The following is a 27303-nucleotide window of genomic DNA, read 5'->3' as shown; positions in this document are numbered from 1 at the left end:
TATCGTGTTTGTTGTTTGAGCATGCGAGAAATGATTCAAAACGAGATGGGAAAAACTCGTGGAACTCGATGTGAGCCATGAGACCTCTCGGTTTCCTCCAAGGAAAAATGGCCAAGAGACTCTTAGACTCGTACGGGTTGCACGAGCCTTCCTCTCCCCGTTTTAAGTCCGTTCTCGGATTTTGTGTAATTTGCAATCTACATTATTGTCGCAATGTCGCATGAAAAGGTCTTTTCCAAACAAAACATGCATGGATTCGGGAATCGATGACTCATTTGGGTCCATTCGGTTATGAGCGTATTTTCGGTCATTGGACCAAATTATCCTCGATCCTTATGGAATCGTCTTGGTCGCTGAGTCACGAATTGTTTTCATAATTAATGCATTCGGCACAACCCTTAAGCATTAATTTCACGAACGGGTTAATCGGGATGCTCACACGGTTAATTCATTCAATTTAAACAACTTTGCGCGAATTTGACATTAATCTGTAACTCGCGTCGACGAATTACAAAATGGTGTTAATGCCCTTTTCAAAATATGCATACTTCCAAACCCGAGACATGCAATACAAAGTAACATGGATATCTAGGAGAAACTTGTGTGTTTTGACTTGAGTTTCACCTGACTTCAAGTAATTCAGGTCGGGATACAAAAGCTCCTTTTAGACCACTTCCGGATAGATCGACCAAATCTTTGGTTTTTACGGTGTTCTCGCATAACCCTGAAAGATCCAAGGAATTGGTCAACACCAGTTACAGGCCGAGGTGGCCCGTATTGCGTTGTTTCCCTTTTCTGAAAATACATTTTCAAATCAAGGGCAAGAACATCATTTTGTGATTTAGCGACACCCCGGGGTTAGTTTGATGGAAACACGATGGTATCGGAAAAGGAACGGGCTACCTGCATAGCCTTTCTTATTCCCATTGATGAGTTTTTGTCATCCTAGCATAGTTCAGGGTGCTAGTCGGGTATTCTGCATCAAAATACAATTACTTGACTAATCTTTTCACTCGATCTAACCAAACACTAGAAATGGTAAGATGGAACTCTAGGTTCCAAACTTAGAGTCAAAACACGAGTTTTTGGATGAATTCAGTGTCACAACATCAAATCACTGTAAAAGCAATCCACACACACGAAACTTGACTGTGGACACCCGACATGTCAAGTTCTCAAACCAAAGCCGAATACTAAAACATTGGTACGTGCTTGTTTGTCTAGGGTAGGATTTGCATGCCAAAATACCCCGGATCAACAATTTGTTAAAACACGTACACTTGACAATAACAAACACCTTGTCTGTTATTAACATCTTAGGTGCTATCTTTCCGCACTTGCTTGCCATACAGGTCGAGCCTGATCCCTAGGTTGAATAATATTAGGGTTCAACGCCCTAATCATCGATCACAGGGTCAAACGCCCTAATCATCACTCACAGGGTCCAACGCCCTATTCAGTGAGAGCGTACATCGAATTTCAGTTCTTCGGTCTTTTCCTTAAACTCATGGTGAGTTGGAGAGGAATAATAATTGAACGCGAGTCGACTGGAATTCGGCTATTTGTAAGTTATATTTTGTTGTATTTTCGAGGGCATTGTAAAGATTTTATTCTGTATATTCATTCTGTAAGAATTCCAGTTGGTAAGCGAACGGTCCGAGAGTCGAATTAATTGAGTCGGTCTAATGCTTGCCTAATGGAAAGTAAATCCAAGATCTCACTGTTCTGGTTCACGCAGGGATTCAACCTCCATGGTTTGATGAACTGTAACGCGAGATTGAGAATCAATTCCTTGACACACAGATTTACTTCTCTCTCGGCCTTCTCAATCGATATTGTTTGATTCGTCGAACTTACGGTGTCAAAACGTGCGAGCCGAGCGCAACTTAATTCATGCGTTAAATAATAAAACATGCAAGCCTAGCAAACCAGAGTACCGAAAGGGTGTGCGGGATATAGGCCCACACGTAATGTGAACCCTCGAATTCAGACTTTCAGGTTCCGAATAGACCAATGCCTTAACAACAACTAGGTGTTCCATACCTCCAAACCCGGGTAACTTATCCGCCCTCGACCTTCGGGTCGTAAAATGATAAGTGACGACTCCTTCTCACGCGTGTCCGTCACCCGTCCCCACGAGAAGGTGGAACACTCCCAAGTCATGCGATTTCAGGTCGCGCGCATGCGGGCCCTGACGAGAGTCCACATTCGGGTCCGTACACTCTCTAAAGGACAAATCAGCAATATGTGCATGGAATAAAATGAGCCATCTTAGAAATTGATCCACAACTACGAAAATGGAATGTCGTCCTTTACTAGACATAGGCAATCCTAGGATGAAATCCATGGATAAATCAGTCAAAGGCACATTAGGAACAAGTAAAGGCATATACATTCCATGGGGTTTGACTGTTGATTTTGCCTTCTTACAAGTAACACATTTAGGGCAAATGCTCTCCACATATCTCTTTATATGCGGCCAAAAGAAATGTTCTCTCAAAATATCTAAAGTTTTAACTACTCCGAAATGACCCATAATGCATTAGTAGAGATAAAAACATACCTCTGTGATGATGCATCAGCTACCCCGTTTTCCTTTCCTTGCTTGTACTGAATCACGTATGGAAACTTCTCTATGAATTCGACCCACTTGGCATGTCTTCGATTCAGCTTGCTTTGCCCTTTCAAATGCTTCAATGATTCGTGGTCCGTGCGCATGATAAATTCCTTCGACCACAAGTAGTGCTGCCACGTCTCCAATGTGCGGACCAAAGCATAGAGTTCCTTGTCATATGTAGAATAATTCAAAGCAGCTCCATTTAGCTTCTCACTAAAGTAGGCAATCTGTCATTTTTCCTGCATCAACACAGTACCTATACCGATCCCGGAAGCATCATATTCCATCCTAAAAGTTTTCAAAAAATCTGGTAAAACCAATAAAGGTGCAGTACAAAGCCTTTTCTTAATCAAATTAAATGTCTGCCCTTGCTCGACTCCCCATTTGAAACCAATATATTTCTTAACAACTTTCGTCAATGGTGCAGCCAACGTGCTAAAATCCCGCACAAATCGCCAATAAAAGCTGGCTAGACCATGAAAACTTCTTACCTCGGTTGCGGATTTTGGCGTCGGCCGATCTTTAATTGCTTTCACCTTGTCCTCATTGTCAGCACCCCATTTTGGCACACCCATTCAAGCAATGTATATCAACAATGATTCAGGCCACGACTTGAGTATTGATACAGAAGAAGGCTCAACAGAGCAAGAAATCACTATTCACCCTTAAGTCAGTAGAGTCAAGCGGATGACATGGGCAAACAATTGAAAAACTTCATTAATCATCAAAAGCCGATAGAGTGACTAGAGAGTTCAACAATATCCAAAATCGGTATTTTCAGAATACCACGTGGACAGTCCTATTTTTCGATAGTTCGCTCGACCATCGGAAAATAGCCAATATTAGACTCCAAAAATCCACATCAGTGCTAAACAAATTAAAGGTCTTAGATGCGTTTTTCAAGTCCTTAGAGGTCCGTTCTCGACAAACAGAGATCACAGTGATCTTTGAATCGTCCAAGCAACTCAGAAAGCAATCTGAAAAATCCGGCTTCGGACTCCTAGGACGACTCCGGTTCCACATTTGCATTACCAACTTAAGGGTCAATTGTTCACATTGTCTAACAATTTATGTCAAAATGACCAACGTGGGATGCAAATACAGGATATACTGTCAGAAGCGATTTACTTCACTCTGGTTACCTGAAACGAGCAAAATCGACTTCTGAGCCTCGTATGGACCCGAGACATTTTCCCACGAAAAGTGCCAATCTTGGGCTCATTAAATCCGTTTTCTCGCGTATATCGACAATTTGACATTCAATTCGAGTCACGAGCCTTGAACACGCGATCAATCGAGACCCGAACTTCCTCGACTCACCTCCAACCAGTGTGGGATCCACGACATCTTCTTTCCCCTCCTCTTGACAAGTAGCCGAAATTTGCAAGTGGCAACCCAACTTGCACTTGTCTTTCATGAAAATATCAAGCCATCATCCAAGATAACACTCCATGACATTAATGCATTTTGGCTCATCTTCATGAAGAATGCATGGAGGAGATTCATCCTCATCTCCGTTGAAAAATTCGGATCCCCCTAATCAAGAGCCTTAATTGCACTTTTCTTCTCTTAATTACACTTAATCTTTGCCTTTCTATATCCTTTAAGTCATTAACTTAATCACAACTCACTTCATGCCATCTCTCTAGCATTTCTCACTCTTCAAAAGCTCTCAAGCTTCCTCAAGCAAAAACCAAGCAAGAAAACCAAAGACTTCGGAATCATAGTATTTACCATCCTGGCTTAAATCCAAACTTCACCAAACTTCATATCCCACATGTTTTCGAACCCCTCTATCCATTTCCGAGATTAGATTTTAAGTTTGAAACCTCTAACCCATCAGAACAGACACTATAAAACCGAACCAGAAAATTGTTTTCCCTCTATCTATTTCTCTCTCAACTTTCGGTACTTTGGTTTGCTAGGCTTGCTGTTTTTATTTACCACGTGAATTAGGTTGCGCTCGGCGTACACGTTTTGACACTGAAAATTCGGTGAACTAAATGATGTCGGTTGAGAAGTCGAGAGAGAAATAGACCCATGTGTCGGGGACTCGGTTCACAATCTTGCGTCACAGTTCATCAAACTATGATGTTTGAATTCCTATGTGAACCGGAATCGCGAAATCTTGGGAATACTCTTGTCTGGGCAAGCATTGGACCGATTCGATTAGTTCGACTCTCGGACCATTTGCTCACAGACTGGGATTCTTACATAATAAATGTACAAAGTAGAATCCTTACAATGCTCTTAGAAAAACAATAAATACAAATTACAAATGATCGAATCCCAGTAAGTTCGCTTTTGGTTACTATTCCGCTCCAACTCGCCGTGAGTTTAAGGAAACACCGAAAAATTGAAATTCAAGCGCTCTTAGTGAATGGGGCATTCGACCTCGTGACTGATGGTTAGGGCGTTGAACCCTAAGTGCAATGCATCCTATGGGTCGGGCTCGACTCGCATGGACAAGCAATAGTAGAAAAGTAACAAACAACATGCATATTGCAGATAATGTGTTTGTTATTGCCGAGTTTATGTGGATTAACAAATTATTAACCCAGAGATATTTTGCAAGCAAATGCCATATGTTAAACAAGCAATCGTGCAAAACATTTTGTATTCGGCTTTGTTTTGAGAACTTGACAAAGAGAGTCAAATCTCGTGTGTGTGGATTGCTTTTACAGTTGTTCAGTATTGTGACACTGAATTTCCACTGAATTAGCCAAACTCGTGCTTTGACTCTAGATTTGAAATCTAGAATTCCTCCTAACCATTATCTAGGTTTTAGTTAGGTCGAGTGAAAGGTTAATAAGCATTTTGCATGTTTTGTGATAGAGATAACCGTTCTAGTTACCCGAGTCTACGATAGGATGACAGCTACTCATCATGCATATGAACCTGCACATGAACAGATAGCCTATTCTTATCCTGATACTGTAGTGTGTCTGTCAAGCTAACCCTAGGGGTGTCGCTGAATTGTGAAAAGACGATTCTGCCCTTTATTTGAAAATTGTTTTCAGAAAAGGGAAACTTCGCAGTGCGGGCCACCTCGGCCTGTAGCCGGTGTCGACCAACTCCCTAGATCGTCCAGGGTTGTGCAAGAACCCCGAAAAAGTCAAAGAACCGGTCGATCTAATCGGAAGTGATCTAAACAGATCTTCTGTATCCTGAACTGAGTTACTTGAAATCAGGTAAAAACTCAAGTTGAGACATAGAAGTCCTTTCTTGACGTCCGTGCCACATCAGACTGTGCATTTCGAGTTTTGAAATAGACAAGTTTTGAAAATGACACTGACGTCATTTGACAACTCATCGACGCGAGTCATCAGTTAATTGCCGATTCATGCAAACTTTGTCAGTGTGAAGTGGGTTTAATTATGTGAGCGTCCCAATTAACCCATTTGTGGATTTACAGCTTAAAATTAAATGCCGAATACAGTAAAAGTGCGAGTTACAAACAATCAGACAAATCATGGATTGATCCACTGAATGGAGTCTGAGTGCCCAAAAAGGTTAATTTAATGAAAAGAATTCATGACACGTCGACTAAGACGGGTCCAGGAAGGTCGAGGATAATTTGGTCAAATTACCAAAATACCCTCGAAACCCAACAAAAGAGTCACCTATACATGAATTCATGCATTTTGTTTTAAAAACAATGTTTTAAAGTGGTTAACATGTGGGATTTGCGACAATATTGAAATTTTGCAATTTGCACAAAATCCGAGAAATTGATTTCATCGAGGTAAAGAGACCATTTTTTACCCGAATAAGGTCAAAGAACTCTCAGCTCTTTTCTCTTGGGAATAGCCGTGGGTTTCCCCGACCCATTTTGGGTTTCAAGCGTTCTCTTTAACCCAATTTCAACTATTTCTCGCATGCTCAAATGTTAAACACGGTAAGTAACACGTATTTAACAAAAGTCGGTATCGCCATGATTTGGAAAACGCATTTAAACATACAAACATGCACAAACACGTTATTTATGGAATCGATAAAACAATACCGGATCCATAGATGCCGGAAAACATAAAGTTTAGGGAATCAACTCACATCGGGGCAAGGAAACCGGTTATAACCCGAAAAACCAACAAAGGGGTCACGGTTACCTTTCCTCAAAGGAAACCCATGAGCCTCTTTGGTCGTTCGGGTTTAAATCGGTCTCCTCGACTTCGATTTAAATGTTTTCCGACATGCTAGCACGTTAAACGATGATAAAGATGCATGATATAACATTAAAATTGCAAAAAATTAAAAATTGAAAGTGAAAACATGCATAAAATCACTTATAACCCCCATAAACACAACAATAATTTGGGTTGTTTTTCGTTGAACAAACCCGAAAGGCACAAACAGACCCAGCTGGAACACTGAATAGACCCGACTGGAACAAGTTGGGTCGGACGTCACCACGGAGGCTCTCAATGGAACTTTGAGGCAAGGTCATCGGTCTTGGGTAGCCAAGGGACCCCTTTAGGTGACTGTGGTGGTCGTTTGCTCCCAGAGTTATCGGGTCGACCCGTATAGTCTTGCAAAGATCAAGGAAAACATAGTGCGTCCTGGAAACTGGCCTAACTGGGCAATTTTCGGGTCGGAATTCACCACGATGGATCCCGATAGAATTTTGATGCAAAGTCAACAGCTCCCGACTCCTAACTCACCTCCGAAGGTTATGGTGGTGGTCGTTTGGTGAAAAGGGTCTCGGATCGACCCGATCTGTAAGAAAACCGCACAAATAGTCAGAAATGTCAACCCGACTAGGCAGTCGGGCTGTTTCTTCGTGCTAGGCTAAAATCGACGGGTTTTTCTTGGATTTCTTGACTCCTTGACATCCTAGGGTTGTGTGGGGAGGTGTTTTATGGGTTTTGACAACTCAAACCGACCCGGAAGACCTTGAAACCCTAGTTAGAAAATCTTACCCGAGAAGGGCAATTTTTCTGTTCGGTTTTGTATTGAGCTGTTCCGATGGGTTGGAGGCTTCAAACTTAAAATCTAAGCTTAGAAATGGATAGAGGGGGTCGAAAACATGTGGGATATGAAGTTTGGTGAATTTTGGATTTAAGCCGGGATGGTAAATACCATGATTCCGACTTAAGTCTTTGGTGTTTTGTCAATGTGAGCGCGGAAACGGTTCAAACGAGCCCAAAATTGTCCATTATGCCTGTGGGAATGCCCGTGTGGTTTTTGGGCTCGGTGGCTGGTTTTGCTCATTTCGGGCGATTGGAGCAAAGTTAGCCATTTTTGAGAATGTATCTCATGTCTGCATCCTGCATTGGTCATTTTGACGGGCATTGTCAATCAGACCGAATAGTTGACCCTTAAGCCGATAATGCAAATGTGGAGCCGAACACGTCCTAGGAGGCCGAAACTAGATTTCTCAGATTGTTTTATGAGTTGCTTATGCGCTTCGGAGATCACTGTGATCTCTGTTTGTCGATATTGGACCTCTAAGGACTTGAAAAGTGCAACTGAGACCTTTAAAGCACTACTCGAGAGGCCTCGATGAGTTGTGTATTTCATTCCGACGATTCCACATTGAGCCTTGGGAAGGCTAGTACTGTGTACGGTAGGCATTCGGCGTCAAGTTTCCCCAAAGAGGACCTCCGAATATGGATTTCCACTGAAAATGACCTTTTATGCTCCTTGGAGGTTACTCGGGAAACCAAAAAGGGTTTTGCTATCTATTTTGCCCAATTGCGTTTGTTCGCTGGAGTTTTCAGGGCAATACAGGGTTAACTTCGTTTGCCATTATTCCGTCAGACCAGTCTCCGACTATGCACTTCCGAAGAGGGGTATGCATATTTTATCACTCGGAAGTCACTTGAAGTATCTGTATGGCTTCCATGAGACAATCTGAAGCACTGTTCATGCTCTGTATGCTTGTGGGGCATGGCTGCATCTGACATTTGGAATAAACTTTTCTCCGGAAAACCGGCATTTTTGGAATTCCACTGAAATGTTGTATGTATACAAAAAGTTGTTCTGTATAGAGCAGATGATTTACAAAATGCATTTAAAGACACTTTTTATTTGTTTGACACTGATGCGAATTTTTGAAGTCCAATATTAGTTATCTTCCGATGGTCAAGCGAACTATCAGAAAATAGAACTGTCCATGTGGTATACTAAAAATGCCGGTTTTAGATGTTGTTGAGCTCTCTAGTCACTCTGTTGGCTTTTTGGTGACCCATGGAGTCCTTCTGTCGTATGGACATGTCATCCGCTTAATTTTGCTGACTCGAGGATGAATAGTGATTTTTTGCTCTGTCGAGCCGTTTTTTGTATTCCTGCTCAAGTCATAGTCTGGATCGTTGCTGATATGTATTGTTTGACTTGATGAGCCAAAAATGGGGTGCTGACAATCATCAAAAGCCAACAGAGTGACTAAAGAGTTTAATAACATCCAAAATCGGCATTTTTAGAATATCCCGTGGATAGTCCTATTTTCCGATAATTCGCTCGACCATCAGAAGATAGGCAATATTGGACTCCAAAAATCCATATAAGTGCTAAACAGATGAAAAGTGTCTTCAAACGCATTTCACAAATCATTTGTTCTATACAAAACAACTTTCTGTATACAAACAACTTTTCAGTGGAAGTCCAAAAATGCCTATTTCTCAGAGAAAAGTTAATTCCAAATGTCAGATGCGGCCATACCCCACAAGCATACAAAGCATGAGCAGCGCTTCAGATTGTCTCTTGGAAGCCACACTGACACTTCAAATGACTTCCGAGCGACATGACAAGCATACCCTTCTTCGGAAATGCATAACCGGAGACCAGTCTGACGGAATAACGGCAAATGAAGTTGATCATGAACTGCCCTGAAAACTCCAGTGGACAGACGCAATTGGGCAAAACAGACAACAAAAGCCTTTTTAGTTTCCCAAGTAACTCCGAGGAGTGTAAAAGGCAATTTTCAGTGGAAATCCATATCCATAGGTCTTTTTTGTGGAAACTTGACGTCGGATGCCTACCTTACATAATGCTAGCCATTCCAAGGCTCAAAGTGGAATCGTCAGACTGAATTACACAACTCATATAGGCCTCCCAAGCAGTTCTTTAAAGATCTTAGATGCGTTTTTCAAGTCCTTAGAGGTCCGTTCTCGACAAACAGAGATCACAGTGATCTCTGAATCGTCTAAGCAACTCAGAAAGGAATCTGAAAAATCTGGCTTCGGACTCTTAGGACGTCTCCGGCTCCACATTTACATTACCGGCTTAAGAGTCAATTGTTCACGTTGTCTGATAATTTATGTCAAAATGACAAACGTGGGACACAAATACAGGATATGCTGTCAGAAGCGGTTAATTTCGCTCTGGTCACCTGAAACGAGCAAAACCAGCTTTCGAGCCTCGTATGGACCTGAGGCATTTTCCCACGAAAAGTGCCAATTTTAGGCTCATTAAATCCGTTTTCTCGCGTGTATCGACAATTCGACCTTCAATTCGAGTCACGAGCCTCGAACAAGCGATCAATTGAGACCTGAACTTCCTTGACTCACTTCCAACCCGTGTGGGACCCACGGCATTTTCCTCCCCCTCCTTTTGACAAGGCTAACCGAAATTTGCAAGTGGTAACCCAACTTGCACTTGTCTTGCATGAAAATATCAAGCCATCATCCAAGATAACATTCCATGACATTAATGCATTTTGGCTCATCTTCATGAAGAGGAGATTCATCCTCATCTCCATTGAAAAATTCGGATCCTCCTAATCAAGAGCCCTAATTGCACTTTTCTTCTCTTAATTACACTTAATCTTTGCCTTTATATATCCTTTAAGTCATTAACTTAATCACAATTCACTTCATGCCATCTCTCTAGCATTTCTCACTCTTCAAAAGCTCTCAAGCTTCCTCAACCAAAAACCAAGCAAGAATACCAAAGACTTAAGTCGGAATCATGGTATTTACCATCCCGACTTAAATCCAAACTTCACCAAACTTCATATCCCATATGTTTTCGACCCCCTCTATCCATTTTCGAGCTTAGATTTTAAGTTTGAAGCCTCTAACCCATCGGAACAGCCACCACAGAACCGAATCAGAAAATTGCTCTTCTCGTGTCAAAAATTTCAACCTGAGTTTCAGGCCCTTCCGGGTCGGTTTGAGTTGTCAAAACCCATCAAACACCTCCCCACACAACCCTAGGGTGTCAAGGAGTCAAGAAATCCAAGAAAAACCCGTTGGTTTTAGCCCAGCACAAAGAAACAGCCCGACTACTCAGTCGGGTCAAAATTTTTTATTTCTGTTACTGTAGTTTTCTTGCTGATCAGGTCGATCCGAGATTCTTTTCAGAAAACGACCACTACAGTCACCTCTAGATGTGAGTTAGGAGTCAGGAACCATTGACCTTGCATCAAAATTCCATCGGGATCCACCGTGGTGAATTCCGACCCGAAAACTACCCAGTCGGGCCAGTTTCTAGGACGCACTCTGTTTTCCATGATCTTTGTAGGACTATACGGGTCGACCCGATAACTTTGGGAGCAAACGACCACCACAGTCACCTAGAGGGGTCATTTGGCTACCCAGGGCCGCTGACCTTGACTCAAAATTCCATCAAGAGCCTCCGTGGTGATGTCCAACCCGACTTGTGCCAGTCGGGGTCTGTTTAGTGTTCCAACGGGTCTGTTTGCGCCTTTCAGGTCTGTTCAACGAAAAACAGCCCAAACCCGACCCAACAAAGGTCTAAAACCCGACTTCTAACAATCACATCCCGCATCACGGGATTAGGTATGACCATTCTCAACTTAGAGGAGGTAGGACTTTTACGTTTTCGTTGTGTTTACGGAGTTATAAGTTGATTTTATGCATGTTTTACTTTCAAGTTTTAATTTTATGCAATTTTAATGTTATATCATGCATTTTTATCATCGTTTAACGTGCTAGCATGTCGGGAAACATTTAAATCGAAGTCGAGGAGACCGATTTAAACCTGAACGACCAAAGAGGCTCACGGGTTTCCTTTGAGGAAAGATAACCGTGACCCCTTTGTTGGTTTTTTGGGTTATAACCGGTTTCCTTACCCCGATTTGAGTTGATTCCCGAATCTTTATGTTTTCCCACATCCATGGAGCCGGTATTGTTTTATCGATTCCATAAATAATGTGTTTGTGCATGTTTGTATATTTAAATGCGTTTTCCAAATCATGGCGATACAGGCTTTTGTTAAATACATGTTACTTACCGTGTTTAACGTTTGAGCATGTGAGAAATAGTTGAAATTGGGTTAAAGAGAACGCTTGAAACCCGAAACGGGTCAAGGAAACCCACGGCTATTCCCAAGAACAAAGAGCCGAGAGTTCTTTGACCTTATTCGGGTTAAGAACGGTCTCTTTACCTCGATGAAATCCATTCTCGGATTTTGTGCAAAAATTACAAATTTCAACATTATCGCAAATCCCACATGCTAATCACCTTAAAATATTGTTTTTAAAGCAAAATGCATGGATTCATGTATCGGTGACTCTTTCGGAGACATTTGGGTTCCGAGGGTATTTTGGTCATTTTGACCAAATTATCCTCGATCTTCCTAGACCCATCTTAGTCGCTGTATCGTGAATTGTTTCCATTAAATTAAGCTTTTCGGGTACTCAAACTCCATTCAGTGGATCAATCCATGATCTGTCTAATTGTTTGTAACCCGCACATTTATTGTATTTGGCATTTAATTTTAAGCTGTAAATTCACCAACGGGTTAATTGGGACGTTCATATGATTAAACCCACTTGGCATTGATAAGTTTGCATGAATTGGTAATTAACTGATAACTCGCGTCGATGAGTTGTCAAATGACGTTAATGCCCCTTTCAAAACTGGTCTATTTCAAAACCCGAAACGTGCAATCCGATGTAGCACGGACGTCTAGAAAGGACTTTTGTGTGTCAACTTGAGTTTTTACCTGATTTCAGGTAACTGAGGTCAAGATACAGAAGATCTTTCTAGATCCCTTAGGGTTAGACCGACCGGTTCTTTGGCTTTTTCGGGATTCTTGCATAACCCTGGACGATCCAGGGAATTAGTCGACACCGGCTACAGGCCGAGGTGGCTCGCACTGCTATGTTTTCCCTTTTCTGAAAATAATTTTCAAATAAATGACAAAATCGTATTTTCACAATTCAGCGACATCTCTAGGGTTAGCTTGACAGAAACACTACTGTATCAGGATATGAATGGGCTACCTGTTCAGGTGCAGGTTCATCAGCAAAGCCTTTCCTTATCCACTGATGAATTTCTGTCATCCTAACCTAGACTCGGGTAACTAAAATGGTTATCTCTGTCACAAAACACGCGAAGTACTGATTAACCTTTCACTCGACCTAACCAAACCCTAGATAATGGTCAGGGGAACTCTAGGTTTCAAATCTAGAGTCAAAACACGAGTTTGGCTAATTCAGTGGAAATTCAGTGTTACAATACAGAACAATCTAAAACAATCCACACACACGAGATTTGACTCTATTTGTCAAGTTCTCAAAACAAAGCCGAATGCAAAATGTTTTGTACGATTGTTTGCTTAGCATATGGAATTTGCTTACAAAAATACCTCTGGGTTAATAATCTGTTAATCCACGTGCACTCGACAATAACAAACACATTGTTTGCAATTCACATTGTTATTTGTTAATCTTCTGCTCTTGTTTGTCCATGAGAGTCGAGCCCGACCCATAGGACGCACTGCACTTAGGGTTCAACGCCCTAACTATCAATCACGGGGTCCAACGCCCTATTCACTAAGAGCGTATTTGAATTTCAGTTTTCGGTTTTTCCCGGAACTCACGGCAAGTCGAAGTGGAATAATAACCGAACGCAAACTGACTGGGATTTGATAATTTTAATTTGTATTTATTGTTTTTCTAAGAGCATTGTGAGGATTTAGTTTGTACATTCATTCTGTAAGAATCTCAGTCGGTGAGCAAACGGTCCAAGGGTCGAATCAAGCGAATCGGTCCAATGCTTGCCCAGACAAAAGTAAACCCAATATCTTGCGGTTCTGGTTCACGCAGGAATTCAACCATCTTGGTTTGATGAACTGTAACGCAAGATTGTGAACTGATTCCCCGACATACAGGTCTATTTCTCTCTCAGCTTTTCAACCGATATCGTTTGGTTCACCGAATTTTCGGTGTCAAAACGTGCAAGCCGAGAGCAGCCTAATTAATGCGGTAAATGAAATAAAACTTGCAAGCCTAGCAAACCAGAGTACCGAAAGGGCGTGCGAGATATAGGCCCGCACGTAACATGAACCCCCGAACACAGACTTTCCAGTTCCGCACAGAACAATGCCTTAGTAAAAATGAGAAGTTCCATACCCCTAGACCCGGGTAACTTATTGGCCCTCGACTTTCGGATCATAAAATGATAAGTGGCGACTCCTTCTCACGTGTGTCCGTCATGCATCCTCGGTAAGGGGGACACTCTCAAGCTGCGTGATCCAAAAACGTGCATCAGGGCCCCGACGAGAGTCCACATTCGGGTCTGTACACTCATCAACTTGAATACCCCTGGAACTAACAACAAATCCCAAAAACACAGCTCGATCCATGCAAAATGTACATTTTTTCAGGTTAGCATATAGTTGTTCATGTCTCAATACTTGAAGAACACGCTGCAAATGATGGTTATGATCATTCAAGCTCTTACTAGAAACCAAGATGTCATCGAAATATACAACCACAAATTTTCCAATGAAGGCATGCAAAACATGATTCATGAGCCTCATGAAAGTACTAGGCGCATTAGTCAATCCAAATGGTATAACTAACCATTCATATAAACCATGTTTTGTTTTGAAAGTGGTTTTCCACTCATCACCCACTTTCATCCTAATTTGACGGTATCTGCTTTTCAAGTATATCTTTGAAAATAAAGTAGACCCATGCAATTCATCCAACATATCATCTCATCGAGGAAAGGGATGTCGATACTCTACCGTGATTTTGTTCAAAGCACGGCAATCAACACACATGCACCAAGAACCATCTTTCTTTGGTACCAACAACTCCGGAACCGCACTAGGACTCATGCCCTTTAGCTAACAACTCGTCCACTTGTCTTTGTAGCGCCTTTGCCTCCTCTGGATTACTTCGGTAAGCTGACCGATTCGGAATCGCAGCTCCAGGCACAAAGTCGATTTGATGCTTGATTCCCCATATTGGTGGTAAACCCTTGGGTAACTCCTCGGGAAAGACATCTCCAAACTCCTGCAAAAGAGATGTAACACAACTTGGCAAAGAAGAATTAAGGTCAGAGAAATATGCCTCTTTGTAAACGAACAAGATCATTAGGCGATTAGTTTTTAAAGCACTCTTGATCTCTCTTTCTTTTGCATAGAAACTCATCTTTTTTTCTTTTTTCTCTACTAACACTTTCCTTTCATCTAAAGCTGAGCTCTCTTTCTTTTCACTCTCTAGGTTAAATGATGTGGACGTCACGAAGGATTGTGAAACCCGACGACCAACTTGAATTGTTTCCCAGATCGCCAAACATAGATTTAGATGAAGATGATTATTGACCCGTTGTTTATGGAGAAACAAGAACCAACAATATCATGACAAGGATTATTGACCCATTGTTTATGAAGAAACAAGAACCAATAATATCAAATTGTTCCGAACATTCACAAGTTGTCACAGTTGTTCGTTCGAATGAGTTCAATGACGAACAAAGGAGAAAATCTCACCAAAAAATACCATAATAGTCTCCCTATAATCAGCTACTCAGCCTCCTTTATATAAGCCTAGGAGAAACTGGAAATTAATAAACTTGGCAACTAAATTAACCTTAGTTTCCTAAATCCAGAAATAACAGAGGAAACTAAATAAAGGCTATCTAGAATAGTTGGCAGTCTTTTACTCCATCTTCAGCATCTCTCGACTTCCCTTATGCGTCTAATCCAATTTTGGGTGGGCTATCAACTATATCATGGCAAGTCAGTTGAATAAATCCCTTTGGAGGCCCAATTGAATTAGACTCCTCTTGGCCCAAAAAGTCCATCAACAAGCTTTCCATAGCTTGTTGGATTTGTCCAGCCTTCGCCCGTTTGATTGGCCCTCTCGGAACATGCAAGCCTCCAAGATCTTGTGCATTAGCTCCCTCTTCACGAATCCGGCTTCCAAGCTCGTGTGCATCAGCCTCATTGTCATGCCCGCGATCCTCATCATTCCCCTGCTCTTCAAAAGGATTCGTCCTCGAATTGAGACCTACATCAATTGGAGAAAGATCAGAAACATTAAAAGTTTGGCGAACATTACACTCACCTGGAAAATCTATTCTGTAAGCATTATCATTTATCTTGGCTATGCCTTGGAATTGTCTAATTCCTCGTGGACTCAATTTTGATTTCCGTTGGTTTGGAAATCTTTCCTTCCTCATATGAACCCACACCCAATCTCTTGGTTCAATAGTCACTTTCTTTCATCCCTTGTTGGCATGTTCAACATATTGTTCATTCTTCTTCAAGATATGTTGTTGATGCGATTCCCGCCACGAATGACGAGACCCGACAACTAAAGGAACTCAAGATCGTTCCACAATCAGATTTGAGTGACAAACCTTTGACCCGTTGTTTACGACAAAAACAAGAACCTTGATATAACTGATCTCAACCCATTGTTTAATGCGAAACAAGAACCTCGGTATATAGGAAGACACCACAAACGGTGGTGGAAAGCCGTTTGATAAGTCGATGAAGACGCCACAAACGGTGGTGGAAAGCCGTTTGATAAGTCGATGATGAACGCCACGGAAATTTCCGATAAGTTCGAATTAGTTCTTCAAGAACCAAATAGAATACTCTCACAATTTTCTGAATGTTCCTCCTTTTTTAAAAATTGACTAAGATGAATATATATAGACATAAACTAATCCTAATCTGGCCATATCTCCTAAAGATAAGGAAAATAAAATCTAGAATATTGATAGAGATATGATATAATCTATAAAGATATGAAATCTAAATATCCCGAGAATATCTTCATGAGATTTAAACTTTCAACAAATCTGACGATATCTTCTATTGATAATCAAATATTCTAGAAGCTTTCTCAAATACTTGCTGAATTTAGCCTTGTCCGGAATCTTCTATAACTTGAATCATGTTGATGGATTTTTGTGGATCACGTAATTCATGTCCAATGGGCCTCCACGAATTTGCTTGAGGCCAAACCTCTTGAATTAGGCCGTTGAGTTCATCTTTAAACTTCTTTGCTCGTGCTCGCATAATCGGTCCAATTGGAACTTGAACTGTCCCTTGAAGTCGTGCTACGATTTGCATCGGTTGTCTCGCTTCTTCATGAATTCTTTTCACTATATCTGCATTTTTCTTTCCGTCAAGACTAGAAATCTCACTCATAGGCAAAGGGATTGGATTCAAAGGTGTTAATGGATTAAAACCATACACAATCTGAAATGGTGAGAAGTTAGCAGAAGAATGCACTATACGATTATAGGCAAACTCAACAAACGGTATGCAATCTTCCCAAGACTTTTAATTCTTTTTTATGACAGTGCGAAGAAGAGTGGACAACGTCCTATTAACCACCTCGGTTTGCCCATCCGTTTGGGAATGACAAGTAGTTGAAAACAACAATTTAGTTCCTAACTTTCCCCACAAGATGCACAAAAAATGACTCAAGAACTTAGCATCCCAATCACTAACTATGGTCTGAGGTATCCCATGCAATCGCACTACCTCCCTAAAGAGCAAATCAACAATATGTGTGGCATAATCAGTTTTGCGGCATGGAATAAAATGAGCCATCTTAGAAAATCGATCCACAACTACGAAAATGGAATCTCGTCCTTTACTAGACCTAGGCAATTTTAGGATGAAATCCATGGATAGATCAGTCCAAGGCTCATTAGGAACAGGTAAAGGCATATATGCATTCCATGGGGTTTGATTGTTGATTTCCCCTTCTTACAAGTAACACATTTACAGCAAATTCTCTCCACAGCGCTCTTCATACGCGGCTGTCAGCACCCCGTTTTGGCTCACCCATTCAAGCAATGTATATCAGTAATGATTCAGGCCACGACTTGAGTATTGATATAAAAGAAGGATCGACGGTGCAAGAAAACTATTCACCCTCAAGTCAGCAGAGTCAAGCAGATGACATGGGCAAACAGCAGAAGAACTTCTTTGGTCATCAAAAGCCAACAAAGTGACTAGAGAGCTCAACAATGTCTAAAATTGGCATTTTAAGTATACCACATGGACAATCCTATTTTTCGATAGTTCGCTCGACCATCAGTAGATAGCCAATATTGGACTCCAAAAATCCCTTGCAGTGCCAAACAGATGGAAAGTGTCTCTGAACACATTTCACAGATCATCTGCTCTATACAGAGCAATTTTCTGTATATAGACAACTTTTCAGTGGGAGTCCAAAAATGACGGTTCACCAGAGAAAAGTTAATGCCTGATGTCAGATACAGCCACATCCAACAATTATACAGAGCATGAGCATTGCTTCAGATTGTTCTTCGGAAGTCACGCAGACACCTTGAATAACTCCCGAGCGGCAAAACAATCATTCCCTTCCACGGAAAATCATATCTGGAGATTGCTCTGACAGAACATCGGCAATCCAAGTTAGCTATGCATTGCCCCAAAAACTACAGCGGACAGACACAATTGGGCAAATCAGACTGCAATATCCCTTTTAGTTTCCCGAATGACCTCCGAATGGTAGAAAAGACCGTTTTCAACGGAAATTCATAACCGAAGGTCCTTTTTACGGAAACTTGACGTCGGATGGTTGGCCAATCCAGTGCTGCTTATCCTAAGGCTCAATGTGAAATCCTTAGACGGAGTCTCACAATCCATCTAGACCATCGAAACAGTTCTTTTAGGGTCTCAGAGGCACTTTTTCAATTCTTTGGAGTTCATTCTCAATGAACAGAGATCGCAGCCATCTCTGGATCATCCAAGCAACTCAGAAAGCATTTTGAGAAATCCAACTTCGGACTCCTAGGATGTCTCTGGCTTCACATTTGCAATACTGGCTTAAGGGTCAATTATTCGGTTTGATCGTCAATGCACGTCAAAACGGCCAATACGGAATGCAAACAGGAGATGTGCATTCAAAAACGACTAAATTTGCTCTCACGGCCTGAAACGAGCAAAACCGATTTCCGAGCCTAAAAATCACACGAACATCCTCTTACGGCAAAATGGACAATCTTAGGCTCATTTGAATCGTTTTCGCGTGCACAATGACAATTCGATGTTCGTTTGAGTCACGAACCTCGAACACGCGATCAATTGAGACCCGAACTTTGTCCTAAACTTTGTCCCAAACTTTCCCTCAAGGTCGTGGGGCCCACGGCTCCTCCATGACTAGCCATGACTCCCTCTTGACCACCCTATCTCCTTTGGCTTCTTCTCCATGCAAGTTGTCTTCTCTTCCATGAAAATATCAAGCTTACAATTTGAAGACAACACTCCATCCTCATCAATGCTCATTAATGCTTACATCTCTTCTCCATTAATACAATGGATGAGGATTGAGCTTGATATTTCCTTAAAAAATTTGGATCCCCTAATCAATGCGCCTTAATTGTACTTTTCTTTCACTAATTGCACTTAAGCAGAGCCTATATATACTTTCTAAGTCATTAACTTAATCACAACTCACCACATGCCATCTCTCTAGCATTTTTGTTCTAGCAAAAATCGCAGCAAGCAAGGGCATGCAAAACCAAGCAAAACCCTCAAAGACTTAAGCCGGAATCATAGTATTTACCATCCCGACTTAGATCTAAACTTCACCAAACTTCATATCCCATATGTTTTTGACCCCCTCTATCCATTTCTGGGTTTAGATTTTAAGTTTGAAGCCTCCAACGCATCGGAACAGCCACCACAGTACCGAACCCAGAAAACAGTCTTCTCGGGTCAAAAATGGCAACCCGATTTTCAAGGCCTTTCGGGTCTGTTTGAGTCGCCAAAACCCATCAAACACCTCCTCACACAACCCTAGGATGTCAAGGAGTCAAGAAATCCAAGAAAAGTTCATCGGTTTTAACCCAGCACGAAGAATTAGCCCGACTGCCTAGTCGGGTCAATTTTTCTGACTGTTCTTGCTGTTTTCTTTCAGATCGGGTCGATCCGAGACTCTTTTCAAAAAAGGACCACCACAGTCACCTCCAGGGTTCAGTTAGGAGTCCGGAGCTGTTGACATTGCCTCAAAATTCCATCGGGAAACACAGTGGCGATGTCCGACCCGACTGGTGCCAGACAGGTCCGAAATTCTAGACCTGCTCTGTTTTCCGTGATCTTTGCAGGGCTATACTAGTCGACCCGATAACTCTAGGACCAAACAACCACCACAGTCACCTTCGGGAGTCAGTTAGGTGTCAAGAGCCGCTGACCTTGCCTCAAAATTCCATCGGGAACTTCCTTGGTGACGTCTGACCCGACTTGTGCTTAGCAGGTCTGTTCAGTGTTCCAGCCGGGTCTGTTTGTGCATTTCAAGTCAGTTCAACAAAAAAACAGCCCAAACCCGACCCAACAATGGTCCAGCCCGATTTCTAATAGTCCTATTTCGCATCCTGGGACTAGGTATGACCATTCACGACTTAGAGGAGCTATGAATTTTACATTCTCGTTGTGTTTATGGTGTTATAAGGGGTTTTATGCATGTTTTATTTCCAAATTTTAATCTTTATGCAATTTCCAGGTTATATCATGCATGTTTATCATCGTTTATCATCGTCGGGAAATGTTTAAATCGAAGTCGAGGAAACCATATCGACCCGGAAAAGCCGAGATAACTCTAGGATTAACCTCTTGGAGAGATAACCGAGGGTATTCTTTACCTTTTCGGGTCAAGACCGGATTCCTTGCCCCGATTTGAGTAGTTTCCCGAATCTTTATTTTTTCCCAAGTCCATGGAGCCGGTATTGTTTTATCGAATCCATAAATAACGTGTTTGTGCATGTTTGTATGCCTGAATGCCTTTTCTAAACTCTTGGCAATACCGGCTTTGTTAAATACATGTCATTTATCGTGTTTAACATTTGAGCATGTGAGAAATAGTCTAAATTGGGTTAAAGAGAATGCTTGAAATCCGGAACGAGTCAAGGAAACCCACGGCTATTCCCAAGAAGAAAGAGCTGAGAGTTCTTTGACCTTATTCGGGTTAAGAACGGTCTCTTTACCTCGATGAAATCCATTTCTCGGATTTTGTGAAAATTGCAATTTCAATATCGTCGTAAACCTCGCATGCTAACAACTTTAAAACATTGTTTTTAAAGTAAAAATGCATGAATTCAAGTATCGATGACTCTTTCAGGGCCATTTGGATTCCGAGGGTATTTTGGTCATTTGGATTCCGAGGGTATTTCCAAAACTCGCATTTCCAAAATCCCGAAGCACGCGGTCTGATGTAGCATGGACGTCTAGAAAGGGCTTCTGTGTCTCAACTTGAGTTTTTACCTGATTTCAGGTAACTCAAGTCATGATACAAAAATCATTTTAGATCACTTCCTGATTTCAGGTAACGGTTCTTTGGCTTATTCAGGGTTCTTGCACAACCCTAGACGATCCAGGGAATTGGTCGACACCGGCTATAGGCCGAGGTGGCCCACACTGCGATGTTTCCCTTTTCTGAAAATAATTTTCAAATAAAGGGCATAATCGTCTTTTCGCAATTCAACGACACCCTTAAGGTTAGCTTGAAAGAAACACTACAGTATCAAGATAAGAATATGCTACATGTTCACGTGCAGGTTCATCTGCAAAGCCTTTTTTTATCCACTGATGAGTTTCTATCATCCTATCGTAGACTCGGGTAACTAGAACGGTTATCTCTGTCACAAATCATGCAAAAATACTGATTAACCTTTCACTTGACCTAACCACACACTAGATAATGGTTAGGTGGAACTCTAGGTTCCAAATCTAGAGTCAAAACACGAGTTTGGCTAATTCAGTGGTGATTTAGTGTCACAATACAGAACAATTGTAAAAGCAATCCACACACATGAGATTTGACTCTATTTATCAAGTTCTCAAGGCAAAACCGAATGCAAAACGTTTTGCACTATTGCTTGTTTAGTATATCGCATTTGCTTGCAAAATACCCCTGGGTACTTGTTAATCCACGTATACTTGGCAATAACAAACACATTGTCTGCAATCTGCATGCTGTTTGTTACTTTTCTACTATTTCTTGTCCATACAAGTCGAGCCGGACCCATAGGACGCATTGCACTTACGGTTCAACACCCTAACCATCGATCACTGGGTCCAACGCCCCATTCATTGAGAGCGCTTGGATTTCAGTTTTTCGGTGTTTCCCTGAACTCACGGTGAGTCAGAGTGGAATAATAACCGAAAGCGAATCAACTGGGATTCAATCATTTGTAATTTGTATTTTATTGTTTTTCTGAGAGCATTGCAAGGATTTTACTTTGTACATTCATTATGTAAGAACCCCAGTAGGTGAGCGAACAATCCGAGAGTCGAACTAATCGAATTGGTCCAATGCTTGGCCAGACTAAAGTATTCCCAAGATTTCACGGTTCCGGTTCACGCAGGAATTCAAACATCATCGTTTAATGAACTGTAACGCAAGATTGTGAACCGATTCCCCGACATACGGGCTTACTTCTCTCTCGGCTACTAAATCAACATCGTTTAGTTCACCGAATTTCTGGTGTTAAAACGCGCAAGTCGAGCGCAACTTAATTCACGCGGTAAATAATTAAAACATGCAAGCCTAGCAAACCAGAGTACCGAAAGGGCGTGCGGGATATAGGCCCGCACGTAACATGAACCCCCGAGCTCAGACTTTCTGGTTCCGCATAGATTAATAAGTGGCGACTCCTTCTCACGCGTGTCCATCAAGCGTCCCCACGAGAAGGAGGAAACTCCCAAGCCGCGAGATCCAAAAGCGCATAATGCAAGCCCCGATGAGAGTCCACATTCGGGTCCGTACAGCTTGGTGACTCCACTGGGGATATACTTAGTGGGTTCGGGCTCGATCCCGTTTGCTTGTTTGCATGTTCATTTATCGTTTTCTGCACTTTTACTTTAAGCACATTTACTTCATGCACCTTTATTTTCTGCACTTGCATCGCATCATCCTAGCGGGTTTCTAGGTGCCACGCTCGAAATCCCACGGACGACAAAATAGGAAGCTAGGTTAGACAGAGGTTCCGAGTAAGGGAACGGATCGAGGCGGCTCTGCCACCGAACCATCCCCAAAGATCCTCGCTCGGTTTTGGGGAAGTGATTACCCCTGATCGGGAGCCCCCATCCTTAGTTAGTTGCTTTCCCAGTAGCACCGAAACAATGCATAAACAGGGACCGTCATGCTGGACCAAATTTGCCTTCATGCCGTCAACTGACCCAAAGTCGAGTCTTTGAGTCGGCCCGTAGTTTTTCTTTTAGGGGGGCCTCTTGCTGTTTTTCACAAAGAGCGATGTACACTGTAACAGATACAGTTATAATTTATTCTTTTTGCACCTACATGTACGTTTTCAAACAAACTAGGACATTGCATTGGTTTAATGTTTAAATTCCTTTTTTCAAATGAACTATCTTTGTAAATCTAGGAACTTGAATCAAATCGATGCAACGACATTAGCTTTTGAAAACTCATGCATTGCATGCATTCTATCTATTTCTATGTTTGCACAGCAGCTACCATGCCTCGCAGGACAGGCTAGTCGTGCCAACCTTCGTGGGTAGACCACCTGCGGTCTTCACTTCTCCATAGCAAGATGCACTGTGACCAGAGGCCGAGTCCATCCCAGCCACCCACTCCACACGACAGGCGAGTCGTGCCAACCACCGCAGGTAGACCACCTGCGGTCTTCACCTTTCCTCCACGGCAAGACGAGCTGTGGGCGGAGGGCCGATCAACCTTCCCAGGTGAAGTTAATCAACACTAACTTTCGCTTGACTGACCGTATCCTCGACGTGCCCTGACACGTCTCCAGTGCACCAGTATAGACCTCTTCACGCAACAGTGCGCACCACTGGCATGTCCAGACATGTCACCGCGTACCACATGCACGCACCGTCAGCACATCTCCTGTATGTACCAATGCACGCCCCTCGGTGTGCTTGCACAGCGCCTACCAGGCCAGTTTGCCTCCCTACACCCTTACATTGCAATTTCGAACAGTTCATGCTCGTTCATTGTTTCCTTCTTCCATTGCAGGAAATCCCTAACAGGAAGCCATCCTGAATACTGAACAACTACAATCAAAACAACAAAGGTCTCTCATCCAGCTCCTTGGGATTTCAACACTAAGTTTCCACCCTCCTTCCACAAAGATCGCAAGCAAATCAGAGCCACCTCTTTGCAGCGCCTTGCGCTATTCCCTAGCACTGGCCTTTGCTTTTGCATTTCCTGCACTTTCTTATCAAACCTGCATTTATTGCTTTCGGGGCCTCGACCCAGTTTTTACTGTTTTTGGGTTTCGACCCTGCATTTACTGCTTTCGAGCTTCGGCGCTGCATTTACTGCTTTTAGGCTCCGGCCCAGCATTTACTGCTTTCAGATTTTGACACCCCGCATTTACTGCTTTCAGGCTCATATGAAGTCCAAAATCGACTTGGATTCAAATTCATCCAAGCGATATTTCGAGGAGCGAGTCTAATCCTTTCACTGCAAAGGCCGAAAGTGACAGCTCCACAAACAGAGCATGACCCACCCGCCTGCAACAGCAGGCACCTGAACCGTCGCGCTTCCGACCAAAGAACGGGTCCCACCTGTCCTCCGCCGTCGCCGCCGACTAAACACTGGGGTAAATCGCACAGTCTTTTTTAAACTCTCTTTTGCTTTAATTTAAATGCATTCCCACAAATGGGCTCCCGGCATGAACAAATCCTTCAATGGAGTATTAGGACAGTCTCGAAAACGCCTGATTAGTTCTGTCAGATTTGTTCGACTCGCTTGTCCTTAGGGGACCCGGCTTCTCGAGCTTTCCCTAGGGCGACTGTACATGCCTAATCGCAACTAGGGAAAATATGCTCATGTGACCCCCAGTCACGGTCCAACCACTCCAGAGTGGTGATGACCAGATTCCCGGAAACAAATGTCGTTTGCACGCGATACCCCATGGGTTGTGGGCGGGACAAAAATGGATTTTTTCCATGGGACCACCCCATATTCCTTACCACATATTCCCCCGCATAATCGCCTAATGCATTATCTTCTTTGTCATTCTTCACAGGGGCACATTGGCCACAGGCGAAAAGCGATGCACTTGTTCACGCTTTTCCAAGAACTTGTCTCGGACCCTTTTCCTTTTACTTCGACGAGGGAGGTGTCTGACGATGAGGTACCCCCCTACAAAACAGAAGACGCAGGCAATTGAGCGAATCGCCCAGCATCGACGCAACCGTCTTCCTTGAACATTCAGTGGCTTCAGCAGTGTGCACCATCCAAGGGGCATGTGCTGCGGAAATAGCAAGATATGATTGGGGACAACGATCGCACAACGCGCCTGCCACGGGCCAGTTCAACAAATGAAGAGCGAGGCATCCCTGTTCAACATTCGCACCGGGGCAACCTCGGTTCCCTATTCCACATGGGGCAATTTGGCATTTTCTTTTCCTAGACGATAGGGGAAATTCACCTGTAAGGCTTGCAAGGGCAAATGACATGAAGTTCAACTTCCAAGTGCACAAGAGTCAAGCTTCCAAGAAAGCCGACCCTCACGAAATAGGGCTAGCAACATGCAACAAGTCTCCATGAGGGGAAGCATACTAAATCGGCCTCGGCCATGCAAAGTCGAGGAGTTTCAAACAAGACACGAGGCACAAAATAAACCCCAACTGCAAAAGAAAAAAATAGAGCGAAAAGAAGCGGGAAAAACCCGCCAATGAAGAGAAAGAGAAAAGAAGCGGAAAAACTCACCAACAAGCGAAGCAAGGCAATGCCGATGTTTACTAAAAGCACCGGCGCAGCCAATCCAAAGAAAGCAACAAGCCTCGAAAGAGTGGGGAGCAGCAAACACAACTCCTCGATGGAGACAGAACACAATGCACTCGGAGGTCGAATCTTTCGAACTCTTCGCCCTTGCAAGCTCGAGAGATAAAAGAATCGAGTCCGCTAGGTCGAAAACCCCTTTTCAGGGGCGGCCAAGGCCAAAGATAGGGCAAAAGAGAGGCATGACCAGAAATCCCTTTGGGGCGGCCGTGGCAAAAGGAGAGCTCTTCCCCTTTAGGTTGAAAGGTGTGGCCCCGACGTGGGTGACCGTAGCTAAAGGAGAGCAAAACGAGAGATAGATAAAATTGACCCCCTAGTCTCTCACATATCATGCGAACAAGGGATCCCCAAGGGAAGTGGCCAGGTTATCTATTCCAACACGATCCCCGATCGACTCTCTAATACCATTCAATCGTCCAAGAGGGAACCTTCCTCAAGTACAATGGGCAACTGAGCACGCCGTCCAAGCAGTTCGGTACAGCCTACACAACAGAAGGACGGAGGAAAATGGGGGGGTACATCTCGCTGTAGGCGTGAACCCGTGTATCGTTTTAGCTTGGGGCAACGTAGTCCCCAAGCTTTTTTTTTTTCTCTTTGTCTTTGCATAACTTCAAATGGGTCACAGCCACCCTTCAACAGGCTATCACAAAGCCGAAATCCCAGACATTCCTTTCCGCGGTCTAGTCATAGCATTCTGGAAATGATTAGACCGACATCTGACCAATTCTGAATAGAAATTTCCATGCGCGTTGTAAATGCAGTCGCCCTACGGCATCCGGATGATAAGGGTCCAAAGCCAACAAGCATGTCGAACGAACAATAGAACTGCTAGGGCATCGTTGGGGAAGTCTCGATATGCCCATGCATGGCTATTGGGAACCCCTGGAGGCCTCGTATCTAAGCCTCAGAGAACGGGACCTACTTGCACTGTCAAAGCAAAATTCTTCACGGGTTGCTCAGGCGATCCGAAAATGAAGATTTGTGCATCACAACAACGCTCTTTTTGGTGCTCACCTGTACCTATCACTTGTTAGTATTTCTCACATGATCTACTAGTAATGCCAGGATCACAGGTATCACAAGCAAGCAAGAACTACGGCAGACTCTGATTCCCGAATCCACGGGATACGTAGGCGCTCCTTCCCTAGAGCTCGAGTCCCACAAAGCAAGACACCGGCCCCCGGCAATCCAAAACCGCTCCAACGACGAAGCCAGTTTTCTGCAAACCAACAAGCATCCGCCCCATGCGACCACAACACCGCAGCCCTACAAGCGACATTCACAAGCAACGGGGACATCCCCAGCTAAAATAGGGGCAGCCTCGTCAAGCACGCAATGCAACCCATTCATGTCAGGGGTCAGTCCCTCCGGTCTGTCCTGACTTCTGAATTCCTGTCAGGGGTCTGTCCCCCGGGTCCGTCCCGATTTTAAATTCCTGTTCAAGGGTCCGTCCCAACTTTTAAATTCATGTCAGGGGTTTATCCCCTAGGTCCATCCCGATTTCAAATTCCTATTCAAGGGTCCGTCCCGACTTTTTTACCCGATTTCAAATTCTTATTCAAGGGTTCATTCCGACTTTTAAATTCATGTCAGGGGTCCATCCTCCGGGTCCGTCCCGATTTCAAATTCCTATTCAAGGGTCCGTCCCAAATTTTAAATTCATGTCAGGGGTCCGTCTCGATTTCAAATTCCTGTTTAAGGGTCCGTCCCGACTTTTGAATTCCTG

Source organism: Punica granatum, chromosome 1, assembly GCF_007655135.1.
Source record: "Punica granatum isolate Tunisia-2019 chromosome 1, ASM765513v2, whole genome shotgun sequence".
Classification (NCBI taxonomy): domain Eukaryota; kingdom Viridiplantae; phylum Streptophyta; class Magnoliopsida; order Myrtales; family Lythraceae; genus Punica; species Punica granatum.
This window is presented reverse-complemented; position numbering follows the sequence as displayed.